The sequence below is a fragment of the Pogoniulus pusillus genome, chromosome 3 (assembly GCF_015220805.1).
Source record: "Pogoniulus pusillus isolate bPogPus1 chromosome 3, bPogPus1.pri, whole genome shotgun sequence".
In the NCBI taxonomy this organism is placed as follows: Eukaryota; Metazoa; Chordata; class Aves; order Piciformes; family Lybiidae; genus Pogoniulus; species Pogoniulus pusillus.
In genome coordinates, this window is record NC_087266.1 from 42,011,762 (window position 1) to 42,025,261 (window position 13,500).

The window sequence follows — 13,500 nt, forward strand, 5'->3', positions numbered from 1 at the left end:
CATGCCTAATCACTAGACCATAGCCTCAAGCACCACATCCACTCTCCTTTTAAAACAGCTCCAGGGATGGTGAATCCACCACCTGGGCAGTCTGTTCCAGTGCCTGACCATCCAACCTAGACCTTGCCTGATGCAACTTGAGGCCATTTCCTCTTGTTCTACCATTGGTAATTTGGGAGAAGAGACCAGCTCCAGCCTCACTGCAACCTCCTTTTTGGTAGTTGTAGAGGTTTGTTTTTTTTTCCTGTGTTTCACTGCACTTTTTCTGTAAATAGGCCAAGCTGAGATAATCATGCTTTGTATTATTACATTAATTAGATGATTAGCTAAGGTAATTATGCATCATGATTTTTTATGTTATGTTACACTTTTAATCTCAACCCTGAGCTTTGTGTGCTACTTTTCCTCTCACGTTTGTGTTGGGGAAGCAGTCACTAATCCATTACACAGGGTTTGCACTAGAACAAAGCACTACATATAACAACTGTTTAACATTCAAAACACTTCTGAAAAAACAGAGATCTGTTGTTGATAGCAGTAGAGGAGATTCTTCATATACTGCAATGAGTGTCTCATTGTAACTCCAAGTTCAGTGAATTTACTCTTAATCATATTTGAACAAAAGAGTCCCAAAAGTCTTCTCCCAGATCCCATAGCAATGGCTCTGATATGCTGACTTCAAACATGATTTTCTGTTCAGGATGTCACCTCATCAGTACCTGCTGTCACCTCAGCAGCTTTGGTGCAGGACTGATGGAGCAGCTATTTTTCCCCAGTATAAGACTCTCCTTTCAGATCCTACAGCAACAGGTATGTTCTGATGTCATAAGCAGGACACCACACAAGGCCAGACTAGCACAATGCCAGCACCCCCTGCACCTTAATGGCTCTGGGGCAGAGCTGATGGGGGGGAGTCCATGCCCTGGACACAGCAGAATGGTAGATCTCCATGTTCAGTAGATGAAAAAGAATAGGGGAAAATCATGCCACTGGTGATGCTGATGCAAAGACAAAGTCTACTCAGAAGAGCACTCACTAGCATCCTAGTAGCTGGACTAAGGGCAGAATCCAGGCAAGTAAAGAGCTTAACTGTCAGGCTTATCCAGGACCTGATCCAACTTGTATGTTTTCTTAACAATGTTAAAACACAAAATCTGACAGGGAGTTGCTGCACTGTCCAAGCACTTTGACTGATAAACCATAGATAAGAAACAGAGATCATCTCCCCCAGATGCCACAACAGAGAAATAAATACCAGTGTTCTGGATGGCCACCAAACCTTCTGTCTTTCTAAAATATATCTCCTGTTGCCCCAGCATGTATTCCTTACTGAAAGTTTAAATGAACTACATCCTTGAGCAACCTGGTCTAGGAGGAGGTGTCTCTGCTCATGGCAGAGGGGGTGGAACTGAATGATCTTTAAGGTCCTTCCCAAACCAAGTAATTCTATGATTATATGCTATTGCCATGCATAAGCACTCCCTCTTTCTAGTTTTCTTTCTAAGTTGTTCCTAGGTGTGATGGTTTGGATGTTGTTCCCTTCCCCACCCCCCTTCAGAAATCACCCAGGCTAGATCCAGCCAAAGCTGGAAATTGAATGAAGCTTATTATTTACAGCTTAGCAGAATATAGAAGCAGATATTTACAGTATATACAGAAATATACAAAGTACAAGGTAATACAGAAACACAGCAGCCCTCCCAGAAACCTGAGTCCCCAGGAGGGGCTCTCAACCACCCCTTACCTTCCCCCTGCCTCTCTCAACCTTACTCCAGTCCCAAGGACGGATGGACCTTTGGCCAGGGGGTTAGGAAGCAAAGTGGATTAGTCAAAGGAGTGGCAGAGAGGGGTGAGGTTAGAGATGCAGCTCAGCCAGCTCCCCAGCAGAAGCAAGACCTCCTTATCTATTATTTGATTCTTATACATCTGAGCAAGCCTATAAGCAAAGTAGACATCACCATTGTTTTCTTTCCACAGGCTGTAATTTAATTCTTCTCACCAAAACATTCTAGCTAGCTTCAAAGTAGCACACTAGGATACTTGATTTTGGCTTAAATGATCTTTAAGGTCCCTTACAAACCATGTGATTCTATGCTATTGCCTTGCATAAGCACTCCCTATTTCTACTGTTCTAAGTTCCTAGGATACTTGATTTTGGTTTATTTACCCCTCTATGATTAAAAATTTAAGGTTTGTTCTGCTTTGACATCTTAAAGATGCAGGAAAGCTATGTGTAGCTGTATATCCTGCAACTTACTATGTATTTACACTGCTGGGAGTAACATAATAGATGAAGCTCATTTGGGATTATGCCATTTGAGATAGAAAAGATAAGGCTAAAGTTCACTTCTAAATATATGAACTCTCTAATGGCATTTACTTTCAAACTGTTTCACAGCAGATCTTAAGACTGAAGCTGATATCTGTCTCTCTGGGTGAGTTTCACTTTTACATATTGTTATGAAGATAGCTGTAACTGAAATAAAAGTGCTTGAAGAGAAATGCCATAGAGAAACAACTATACTGCTTTGGATGGACAATTGTTTGGTACTAGCTCTTTTCTTTATGAAGAGCTCTTGGAGACTTTTGTGTTAGAAACACTTGTGATTAGAAACTAGATTATCATAAGCATACTGGTGTCTCAGGCATGCAAATGTCATTGAGCTAGGGACATGCTGCAGAGTGGTTTGCAGCTGGACTTCACATCAGTGATCACAGCTCTCTGAGCCCAGCAGTTCAGATATTTTTAATACATTTATCCATGCTTCCTCAGTTTGCCTATGAGGATGTTAATGGAGACAGTCTTCAAAGCCTTAATCGAGCCAAAATAAGCAACAGCCGCTCCTCTCGCCCCATCCACTGAGCTAATCTAATTGTGCAAGGCTACAAGGTTTATCAGGAATGACTTGCCCTTTGTAAATCCATACTGACTACTCCAAACAACTTTTTTCCTTTTATGTGTTTGGAAAAGAATTCCAGGGCTATTTACTTCACCACCCTCTCCAAGGCTGAGGTGTGCCTGACTGAACTGTAGGTCTCTTCATCCTATTTCTTGCTGTTCTTGAAGGTAGGGTGACATTTGCTTTCTTACAGTCCCTTGGGAATCTCTCTTGATCACCAAGACCTTTCAAAAGTAATTGAGATTGACTTCACAATGACATCAGACAGCTTTCTTGGTATTTGTAGCTGCATCCTAGAAAGGCAAAGACCCTGGAAGAAGCTAAAAATCACACCCAATTCTAAAGCAGATTAAAAGGGAAACTCTTAGAATTGCCAACCAGTCAGCCCCACCTCAATGTCCAGTAAGATCATGGAGCAGAACCTCCTAGAAGTTATATTGAAACCTAAGAAAATCTGAGGGGTGATTAGAAGCAGCCAACGTGGCTTCAAGTGAATTGTGTCTGACTAATCTAGTGGCCTTCTACAAGGGAGTGACTACATCTGTATGCGGATGGACAAGCTAGGGATGCCATCTATGTGGACTTGTGTAAGGCCTTTGATATGGTGCTCCACACCTTTCCTGCTGTTAAACTGAAGATGTGGGTTTGATGCAATAACTGTCAGATGGGATAAGGAATTGGCTGAATGGCTTCATGCAAGGAGTTGTAGTCAACTGCTCAGTGTTCTAGTGGAAACCAGTGGCGAGTGGCAGTTCTCAGAGTTCTGTACTGGAACCAACATTAATTTACATCTTCATCAGTGGTGATATTGACTGCACCTTAACCGAGTTTACAGATGACACCAAGCTGATAGATTCACTTGATATGCTAAAAGGAAGAGCTGCCATTCAGAGAGACCTTGATATGCTTGAAGAGTGCGCCCCTGTTAACCTCACAAAGTTCAACCAGGTCAAGTGCAAGGTCCTGCATCTGGATTGGGGCAATTCCCAGCACCAGGAAGAATGTGTTTGCATGTGTGCACTGTCCTCAGCAGAGTTTCTTACTCCCATCTGCACAAAATACTGTCCCTCCCTACATACAATACTTATAATGAGACTTTCCTAGAGTCTGTTGAAATTCAGATGTGTGACCTTCTATATTCTGGAATAAGAAGCTTGACACCTTTTGATCAAACTTCTGGAGAAGGTGCAAGCTACCTTCTAAGGTTGGATCTGAAATTACTAATACTGTCTTGAACAGGAAGAAAAGTTACATAACTTTAATTCAAAAGGAAGCAAAGTTTAGTGTAAGAGTATTCATGACAGCACTAACAGATGACTAGAAAAATGAGAGGAAAAGACAGGGCTGATCACTGAAAAAACTACTTTAGGAGGGTTGGTAACATTCCTTTGGCATGGCTAATCAAAAATACTTGGGCCCCCAGTCATAGAATATTAATATATACAACATTTGTATCTTTGGTTTCAATTTTGAAAGCCTGCTGTCCTTTCATTTTCTGCTACCCATTGTGTTACATGATAGCAACCTTCAAAAGATTATTTATAAAAATTAGGCTGATTTGAATGCTATTAAATAATGATAATTTGGTGTTCTCTCCTACATTCATGCTCTGCCAGCATTTTAATGTTTGTCAAGCAAATGAAGAATGCCTAAACAGTGCCAGAGGGCCACTGTGTTAATTCGTTCAGAGAGGGGGGAAAAAAAACCCTTACAATTTTAGCATGCCTCAAGCACTGATGGTTTATGATAAGGTCTTTGTAGAAGTGCAATAAAGATGCAATAAATGATGAGTTAGTTAATATACTATCAGTATACTTAGTTAGAAGATGAAAACCCTAGACTTTCATGCATTGTATTTAAATGAGTGAATCTTTATGTTCTTCCAATCCCAAGCACAAATCCAGGCTGGGCAGTGACTGGCTGGAAAGCAGCCTTGAGGAGAGGGACTTGGGGGTGCTGGTGGATGAGAAGCTCAACATGAGCCAGCAGTGTGCACTTGCAGCCTGTAGGGCCAACCAAATCTTGGGCTGCATTAGGAGAAGTGTGGCCAGCAGGCTGAGGGAGTTGATTCTCCCTCTCTACTCTGGCGAGACCCCACCCGGAGTACAGCATCCAGTTGTGGAGCCCCCATTACAAGAAGGATGTGGAGATGCTGGAGCATGTCCAGAGAAGGGCCACGGGGATGATCAGAGGGCTGGAGCTGCTATGAAGCTAGACTGAAAGAGTTGGGGCTGTTCAGTGTGGAGAAGAGGAGGCTTCCAGGTGACCTTCTTGTGGCCTTCCAGTGTTTTAAGGGGTCCTACAAAACAGCTGTGGAGGGACTTTTGAGGCTCTCAGGGAGTGCCAGGACTAGGGGGAATGGAGCAAAGCTGGAGGTGGAGAGATTCAGAGTGGATGTGAGGAGGAAGTTGTTCAGCATGAGAGTGGTGGAAGTCTGGAATGGGTTGCTCAGGGAGGTGTTTAAGGCCAGGCTGGATGAGGCTGTGGCCAGCCCGAACTAGCGTAGGGTGTCCCTGGATGTGGCAGTGGGGTTGGAACTCGATGATCCTTGTGGTTCTTTCCAATCCTGACTGATTCTATAATTCCATAAATATGGATAATCTGTTACAATGGCTTCATTTCTGGTATAATTGTTTGAATACAGAGAGAGTACAGGTCTTAAGAGTCAGTCCTCTCTGAAAGAGTCCTATTCAGAGAGAAGGATGGATATACTTTAGGATGAACAAATACTATTGCAGATATATTAAATTCAAGATCTTAGAGGTCTCTTCCAATCTGGTTGATTCTATGATTCAATGACTCATAGTTATCAGTTTATAAGTATATGGATTCTTCAGCCAGACACTGAACTCAGATGCTGTTTCTAACAGTTCCACTGGCTCACATGAATGTTAGTGTTATTTTCCTGGTTTTTCTAATGCTATACCTTTGACCATTTATTTGGTACATGTTAATGATTCTGCTACTCTCCAGATACTGTCAGATACAGTATTGTGGATAACATTTTCTTGTGACAAGATAAAAATAGCTTTTCTTTCTTCCTCTTGCTCAACGTGTTGTTGTGAGTCAGAATGACAAAATTATCACCCAAAGAACTGGAATTATTTTTCAATGCTCTATTAATCTTTGTGAGACACTTGCCTGGCTGATAGTTTTAAAGCAGAGAGAGTTATAATGTTAATACAAAATGTAGTAAGATTGTAATTACAATTAAACCATGTGTACAAGTTCCACATCGTAGAGTGTTGCAAGTACCCTTAGGTTTATTTTATGTACACAGAAACAGATTGAAAGGATACTGGTAGATAGGAGCTGAACATGAGCCAGCAATGTGCCAAGGCGGCCAAGAGAGCCAATGGCATCCTGGCCTGGATCAGGAACAGAGTGGCCAGTAGGACAAGGGAGGTTATTCTGCCCCTGTACTCAACACTGGTCAGGCCACACCTTGAGTACTGTGTCTAGTTCTGGGCTCCTCAATTCAAGAGAGATGTTGAGGTGCTGGAATGTGTCCAGAGAAGGGCAACAAAGTTGAAGAGCCTGGAACACAAACCCTATGGGGGGAGGCTGAGGGAGCTGGGGGTGTTTAGCCTGGAGAAGAGGAGGCTCAGGGGTGACCTCATTGCTGTCTACAGTTGGACATCCCCCCTGAAGGGAGGATGTAGCCAGGTGGGGGTTGGTCTCTTCTCCCAGGCAACCAGCAACACAACAAGGGGACACAGTCTCAAGTTGTGCCAGGGGAGGTCTAGGCTGGATGTTAGGAGGAAGTTCTTGCCAGAGAGAGTGATTGGCATTGGAATGGGCTGCCCAGGGAGGTGGTGGAGTCACTGTTTCTGGAGGTCTTCAAGAAAAGAGTGTCTGAGGCACTTAGTGCCATGGTCTAGTTGATTGGACAGGGCTGGATGCTGGGTTGGACTGGATGATCTTGGAGGTCTCTTCCAAGCTGATTAGTTCTATGACTTATTCCAATTTGTGCATAGAATTGTAAGGAGCCAAATTCACATTTCCAATTTTCTGTGAAAAAGATAGTTTGATTCATAGCTGTCTCTGCCACAGAACCAAGGCATTGCTAAGGGGTGAAGAGATCTCTGAAGTTCTGATAGCTCATCCCCATGCTTAATGGGAAGTTGTGCAGGCACTTATACTCTAGTATATATGACTATACACTAGTCATTCTTTGAGGTTAACGTGATTTTTCTATCTTGGATTGAGCACTTTGAAAGATTAGAATCCATTGTTATCAATAATTGTGCTATGACACACCTTCCTATTGTAGTTAGATATGGATAGCTTTAATATTTCTTCTGTGTTTGTCATCTAGGGAAACTCAATGAGCGCAGAGTAGCAATCAATTAAAAGTAAATAGATATCTCTGACAGCTTAAAAGAGTCCCAAAGAGGATGATATGAGAGTGGTACAAGACAATAAATAATTTATAGCTGGAGAAAATTAATCAAGAACCCCCAATTCCCTTTGTCCCCACACGCAGGTGCTCAATTACAGTACCTCTAAGAAGAGGCAGGAGACCAATAACCAAACATCTGTGACATAAATGAACCTAACTACCAGGGAAGAGAGCCTTGAAACATAGACATGCTGAAGTAACCAACCCAAATTACAACACACATGTACATTTGCTTTGTATAATGACTTTCATTATGCTATTTCCCAGAAGTCTCCATGTAATAATAGAATATATATACTATAGAGTGTAAGTGAAATAAAGCAGTGGTAGGGAGATTTTCTAATGGAGGCAGAATATGCAATCATAAGCTAATTTGAAGAAGTGGGAAAAAAAATCAGACTAACAGAAATGAAGAAATAAGAAGGTGAAAAGTTAGTTAGGTGAGGTCTTGGCATTGGGTTGTTAAAATAGGTGGAACTTACTGCACTGTCCTCTAAGGAATAACAAGGAGTTTGCCAAGGCAAGACAGTGGAAGCATTGGTGTAGAGGAGTAAAGACAGACAGTGGCAGGGATTGTGCAGAAGAGGGAACAGAAAGAGAAGTAAATGCATGTGTAAGATTGTGTTAGTTTGAGCCTAGCTGAGATATTTTGGTGAGACAAATTGGATTATAGGCTGTGGAAATAAACAGCGATGATGTCTACTTCACTCATAGGCTTGCTGAGGGGTATAAAAACAAGTACATAAAAATACATAACAGAGTTGCTCTTTGGTTCTGGCTGCCTGCACTTTTCTCCCTAACCTGCTGTCTAATTCTGCTTCCTTACCCCTCATGTCAATTTTCCAAACTCACCTTGAACATAAGACAAGGTCTGGGAGAAGGTAGAGGGATAGAAAGAAGGTGGAAGGGTGTTTGGGAGCCCCTCCTGGGGACCCTGATTTCTGGTTGGGCTGTTGTGTTTCTGTATTACCCTTTTAATTTGTATATTTCTGTCTATGGCTGTATGTGCTGCTAATGCCTGCATGTATATTGTGCTAAACTGTAAATGTAATCTTTCATTTCTTTAATTTCGAGCTGCTGAGTCTAGTCTGGGTGATTTTCTTAAGTGTGTGGTGGGCAGGTAACACCCAAAGCATCACAAAGATCCCTGAAGAATTTTAGAAGTAGTTGCCTGTCTCATTACTGGTTTTCTTCATTTTGATGCCTGCATGGTATAGATGAAATAAATAAACTGAATTAGCTGACTTACCCCTGTTTGTTTAAAGCACAGAAGGGCCTTAACAGTGCAGTTCAGGATGGTTCCTAAAATGACTATTGATCCATATACATGTAGAATTGTCCTGTCTACTCCATTTTGTACCTCTGCTGTTTTATAAAGCAGTAGTATTTGCCATTGGAATGGGCTGCCCAGGGAGGTGGTGGAGGCACCATCCCTGGAGGTGTTCAAGAAAAGCCTGGCTGAGGCACTTAGTGCCATGGTCTAGTTGACTGGCTAGGGCTGGGTGCTAGGTTGGACTGGATGATCTTGGAGGTCTCTTCCAACCTGGCTGATTCTATGAATCCTCCTGGAGTATGGCTTGTGAGTTTTGAGACATCCAGGGCTATTTCAATGGGCCGATTGCTTCAGTGTAAGAACACAGTTTGGCTCCTGCTACTGAACACCACTTTCATTTGACTCCTGACAAATAAGGTGGGTAATAACTTACAAAACATAGATGTGTGTACTTATCTATGTTGACTTTTTTTTTTTTTTTAAATTGACTTGGGAATAAGCTACTCATAGAGATTTTTATGTATCTTGACTTGATAGAGGCATACTTAAATTTGTAACTAGAGCTTATTTCCTGATTTCTTTCGATGATGTCATTGAGCCAATGGCATCCTGGCCTGCATCAGGAACAGTGTGGCCAGTAGGACAAGGGAGGTTATTCTTCCCCTGTACTCAGCACTGGTCAGGCCACACCTTGAGTACTGTGTCCAGTTCTGGGCCCCTCAATTCAAGAGGGATGTTGAGGTGCTGGAACATGTCCAGAGAAGGGCAACAAAGCTGGTGAGGGGCCTGGAGCACAAATCCTATGAGGAGAGGTTGAGGGAGCTGGGCCTGTTTAGCCTGGAGAAGAGGAGGCTCAGGGGTGACCTTATTACTGTCTACAACTACCTGAAGGGACATTGTAACCAGGTGGGGGTTGGCCTCTTCTCCCAGGTAACCAGCAACAGAACAAGGGGACACAGTCTCAAGTTGTGCCAGGGTAGATATAGGCTGGATATTAGGAAGAAGTTCTTCACAGAGAGTGTGATTTCCCATTGGAATGGGCTGCCCAGGGAGGTGGTGGAGGCACCGTCCCTGGGGGTCTTCAAGAAAAGCCTGGCTGAGGCACTTAGTGCCATGGTCTAGTTGATTGGATAGGGCTGGGTGCTAGGTTGGACTGGATGATCTTGGAGGTCTCTTCCAACCTGGTTGATTCTATGATTTATGATTTTAGTTCAATATTGTTTAGGGCAGGTTCTTCAAAAGCATTCCATAAGACTCAAGGATTTGTAAGTTTTCCTTTGCATTCATATTTCCGTGTCCAACATAATTTTTCTTACTCTTTCCTTTTTTTGCTTAGTAACCATATGGAGGTGGAAGATTCCTTTCTCTGGTGAAACGTAATAATTTTTCTTTCCTTCTGAGAATCCCAGAATAAATCATCGCTCTCTCATTTCGCTGGATGTTAGGGGTTGGAAGGGACCTAAGGAGATCATTGAGCCCAACCCCTCTGCCAGAGCAGGACGCAGGAGTAAATGCTCTGATTCATTTGCAACGTGGTTTCTATTTTTTTCAACTATATTGAGTCATTGCAAATGAAGGAAACCCAAAAGTGATTCTGCCACGGTGAATTTGATGTATGTCAGTTGTGTGTTTACAAAGTACCTCTAACTTCTGTGCTTCCTAGCATTAGAGGTTCTGATACAAGGAGCTGGTGCTGGGAAGTAAGAGATGGGAGCAGCGCTTGCAGCTCCACCACATGCCAGTACCTGCTTGGAACTGAATGCTACTCAAGGCATACTTGGTCCCTACACCCTCTCCGCCACCTGTGCTGCACTAATGTGGAATGAGATAGAGAAAGGATCCCAGCTGCCAGCTAGTCCTGAAAGCTGTGATACCCCCAAAACAAGCCTGGGAAATGCGTGCCTTGTAAAACCTCCAGAACAAAAATTTCATACAGCCACCACCACTGCCACCCTGACAGGCTGCTACCTCTTAAGTGGAATTTTTTTAAGCTTGTGGAATTATTCTTGGTTTAAGGAAACTGTCACTTCATTAGAACTTGTAAAACATTTCATTAGAACTTGTAAAACTTTTTCCTTTTAGGAAAAAACACAGCCTTAGTTGCTGCCATCAAAACCTCTACTATTGTAAGACTTAATGTAGTCATTTATTTGTACACCATTTCAGTTCATCAATCTCACTAATAGATTCATTTGAATGAAAAAAGGCTATGACCTGTAGCTGATGAAGGCACAAGATCCAATTCCCTGTTGTTTGACACAAATGGTAGTCAATTAAAAACATACAGAAAAGGGATAAACCTCTCTCAGAGCAGATTAATTTTGAGGGAGCAAGTGACCCCCTGGGATGAGAATCAGCAGGCACAGATCTCCTACATTAACAGATTTCATGTCCACAGGCAAATTCTACCTGTCTGTTCATGATGTTTCATTAAATGCACTTTCACCAGTTTTGTGATTATTTTCTACAGCTATTCTAAAATATCATCATTTATTTATAATAGGAGCCAGAATGGAACTAGTAAACAGTTTCCACATCTTTGTTTCTCACCATAATTTGTTTTCACTTGTTTTAATAATGTCAGTAATGTTATTTTTTTCTAAGTAATACCTACATCATACTTCAGAATGCAGATCTACTTACGCTGCCTTTGTTTGATTTAAATTAGGTCTGGGCTTTTTATTTCTTCATCTTTCCTGTTTCTTTGTGTGAATTGGCTTCATCTTGGAGAATATGCAGTTTCACAATTACCCACTTTTATCACATTACCAACTGTTGGGAATAGTAAGATTAAATGTAGTGATTCTATAGAATTGTCTGATTATGGTACAGCTATTGGAATTTGAAACACTGGAACACAAGCCATGGATAGGTGAGAGTGCACAAGCTCGGTAAGTGCTGAGTTGAGATAAAATGGAAGGTTGGAATGACCTTAGAGAATGGTGGAATGAATACAAACAAATATAAAGCTGGAGTCTGTGGTTTTCCCCCATCTCTGCTGACTTAGATTGCTTAGACACAATGTACATGTTGCTGAGAGAATATGATGAATGTCTATGCTAATTAGTATGTAGTTTCTAATGCAAATATATGTAATCAATGAGTCTAACATGATTTGTAACCTTCTTATGTAGCCTTCTGATGGAAAGTATATCAACCCATGCTTGGGGTACAATAAACTGGAACTTGCTTATGTTAAGCATTGCCCTGTCTCTTATTCTTCTGATACTCATGGTATCCAGCCTGTGGCAAGAAACTCTTTTTTATCTGATTTAAGTAAAATAAAAAACATTATTTAATTTTATCTGTCATTTTTGAGCAAGGTTGTGATGTCACTATGTGTGAAATTAAGATCCTAACGTTGCTTACAGTTAGCTATAGAATGTCTTAGATTAGAAAAGACCTTCAACATCATTGAGTCCGATCAATAGTTTCACACTGACGAGTCCTTGACTAAGCCAAATCCCTCAGTGCAACATCTAATCACTATGCTTGGAAAGGATCACCAGGGTCTTCCAGTCCAACCTTCATGCCAGCACCCTTAATGACTAGACCATAGCCTCAAGCGCCACATCCACTCTCCTTTTAAACACCTCCAGGGATGGTGACTCCACCACCTCTCTGGACAGCCTGTTCCAGTGTCTGACCACCCACTCAAAGAACTTCCTCCCCACATCCAACCTAAACATCACCTGATGCAACTTGAAGCTCTTGTCCTATCATTAGTAATTTAGGAGAAGAGACCAGCTCCAGCCTCACTACAGCCTCCTTTTAGGTAGTTGTAGAGGGCAATAAGGTCCTGTCTCAGCCTCCTCTTCTCCAGACTAAGCAACCCCAGTTCCCTCAGCCACTCCTCATAGGGGTTGTTTTCCAGACCTCTTCCCAGTCTTGTTGCCTTCTCTGCACCTGCTCCAGCACCACGATGTCCCTCCTACACTGTGGTGACCAGGATAGAGTCTAAGTGGCTCTTTGTCTATGGCATTTCAAAATTAGTCTTCAAAGATCAGTTTCTGAGAGTGCTAGGGACCTAAATCATGAGGCAAGATACCTCCAAAAATATATGTACTGTATCTTAAGTGTGTGTCCAAGCCCTTTTCTGAACTTGCATGATGCCATTTTTGAGTGATTCTGGATCCCAGTAGAGGTTTTCTTGCCATTCATTCCTTTTTTGAGACACTGATGGACCAGGTTTTGGCCTGACCCTGAATTTGTCAATTGAAAGTCTGTTTCATATGTATAATGCAAAAAGTCTTTAAGGGGTGGTGCCATATGGAAAATATATGAGCAGACAAGCTGGTTTGGGCTGTTTTGTATGCCACATGCTGCAAGTTGCTTTGTTACATACAGAACAGATCAATAGGTATTTTAGGACTATTTTTAAGTGATATAGAGTGTAAAGGATTTAAACAGTATGGAGTACTTGCCAAGAAACATGCTTTAGCCTACTTGTGGACCTGCTCTCTGGTGAGGAGTACCAATGTACACTACAGCTGGTATCCCTATGTAAAGAAAACTCTGCTTAATACTGGCTGCTCAGGCCATACCTTGAGTCCTGTGCCCAGTTCTGGGCCCCTCAATTCAAGAGAGATGTTGAGACACTGGAATGTGTCCAGAGAAGGGCGACAAAACTGATGAGAGACCTGGAACATAGCCCTGTGAGGAGAGGCTGAGGGAGCTGGGGGTGTTTAGCCTGGAGAAGAGGAGGCTCAGAGGTGACCTCATTGCTGTCTACAACTACCTGAAGGGAGGCTGTAGCCAGGTGGGGGTTTGTCACTTCTGCCAGACAACCAGCAACAGAACAAGGGGACACAGTCTCGAGTTGTGCCAGGGGAGGTATTAGCTGGATGTTAGGAGGAAGTGCTTCCAGAGAGAGTGATTGGATTGTCCAGGGAGGTGGTGGTGTCCCTTTTTAAAAATGAGGGGTT

At 42.3% G+C, this 13,500-nt stretch overlaps 1 long non-coding RNA gene across 1 annotated transcript; it reads left to right on the forward strand.

Annotated features, from left to right (window-relative positions):
* The first annotated feature begins 710 nt into the window (after window positions 1-710).
* Window positions 711-11,774, forward strand: LOC135173926 (uncharacterized). Its single transcript, XR_010301560.1, has 2 exons — window positions 711-810; window positions 9,912-11,774. It is a non-coding gene; the product is annotated as an uncharacterized LOC135173926 (long non-coding RNA).
* The last annotated feature ends 1,726 nt before the right edge of the window (window positions 11,775-13,500 follow it).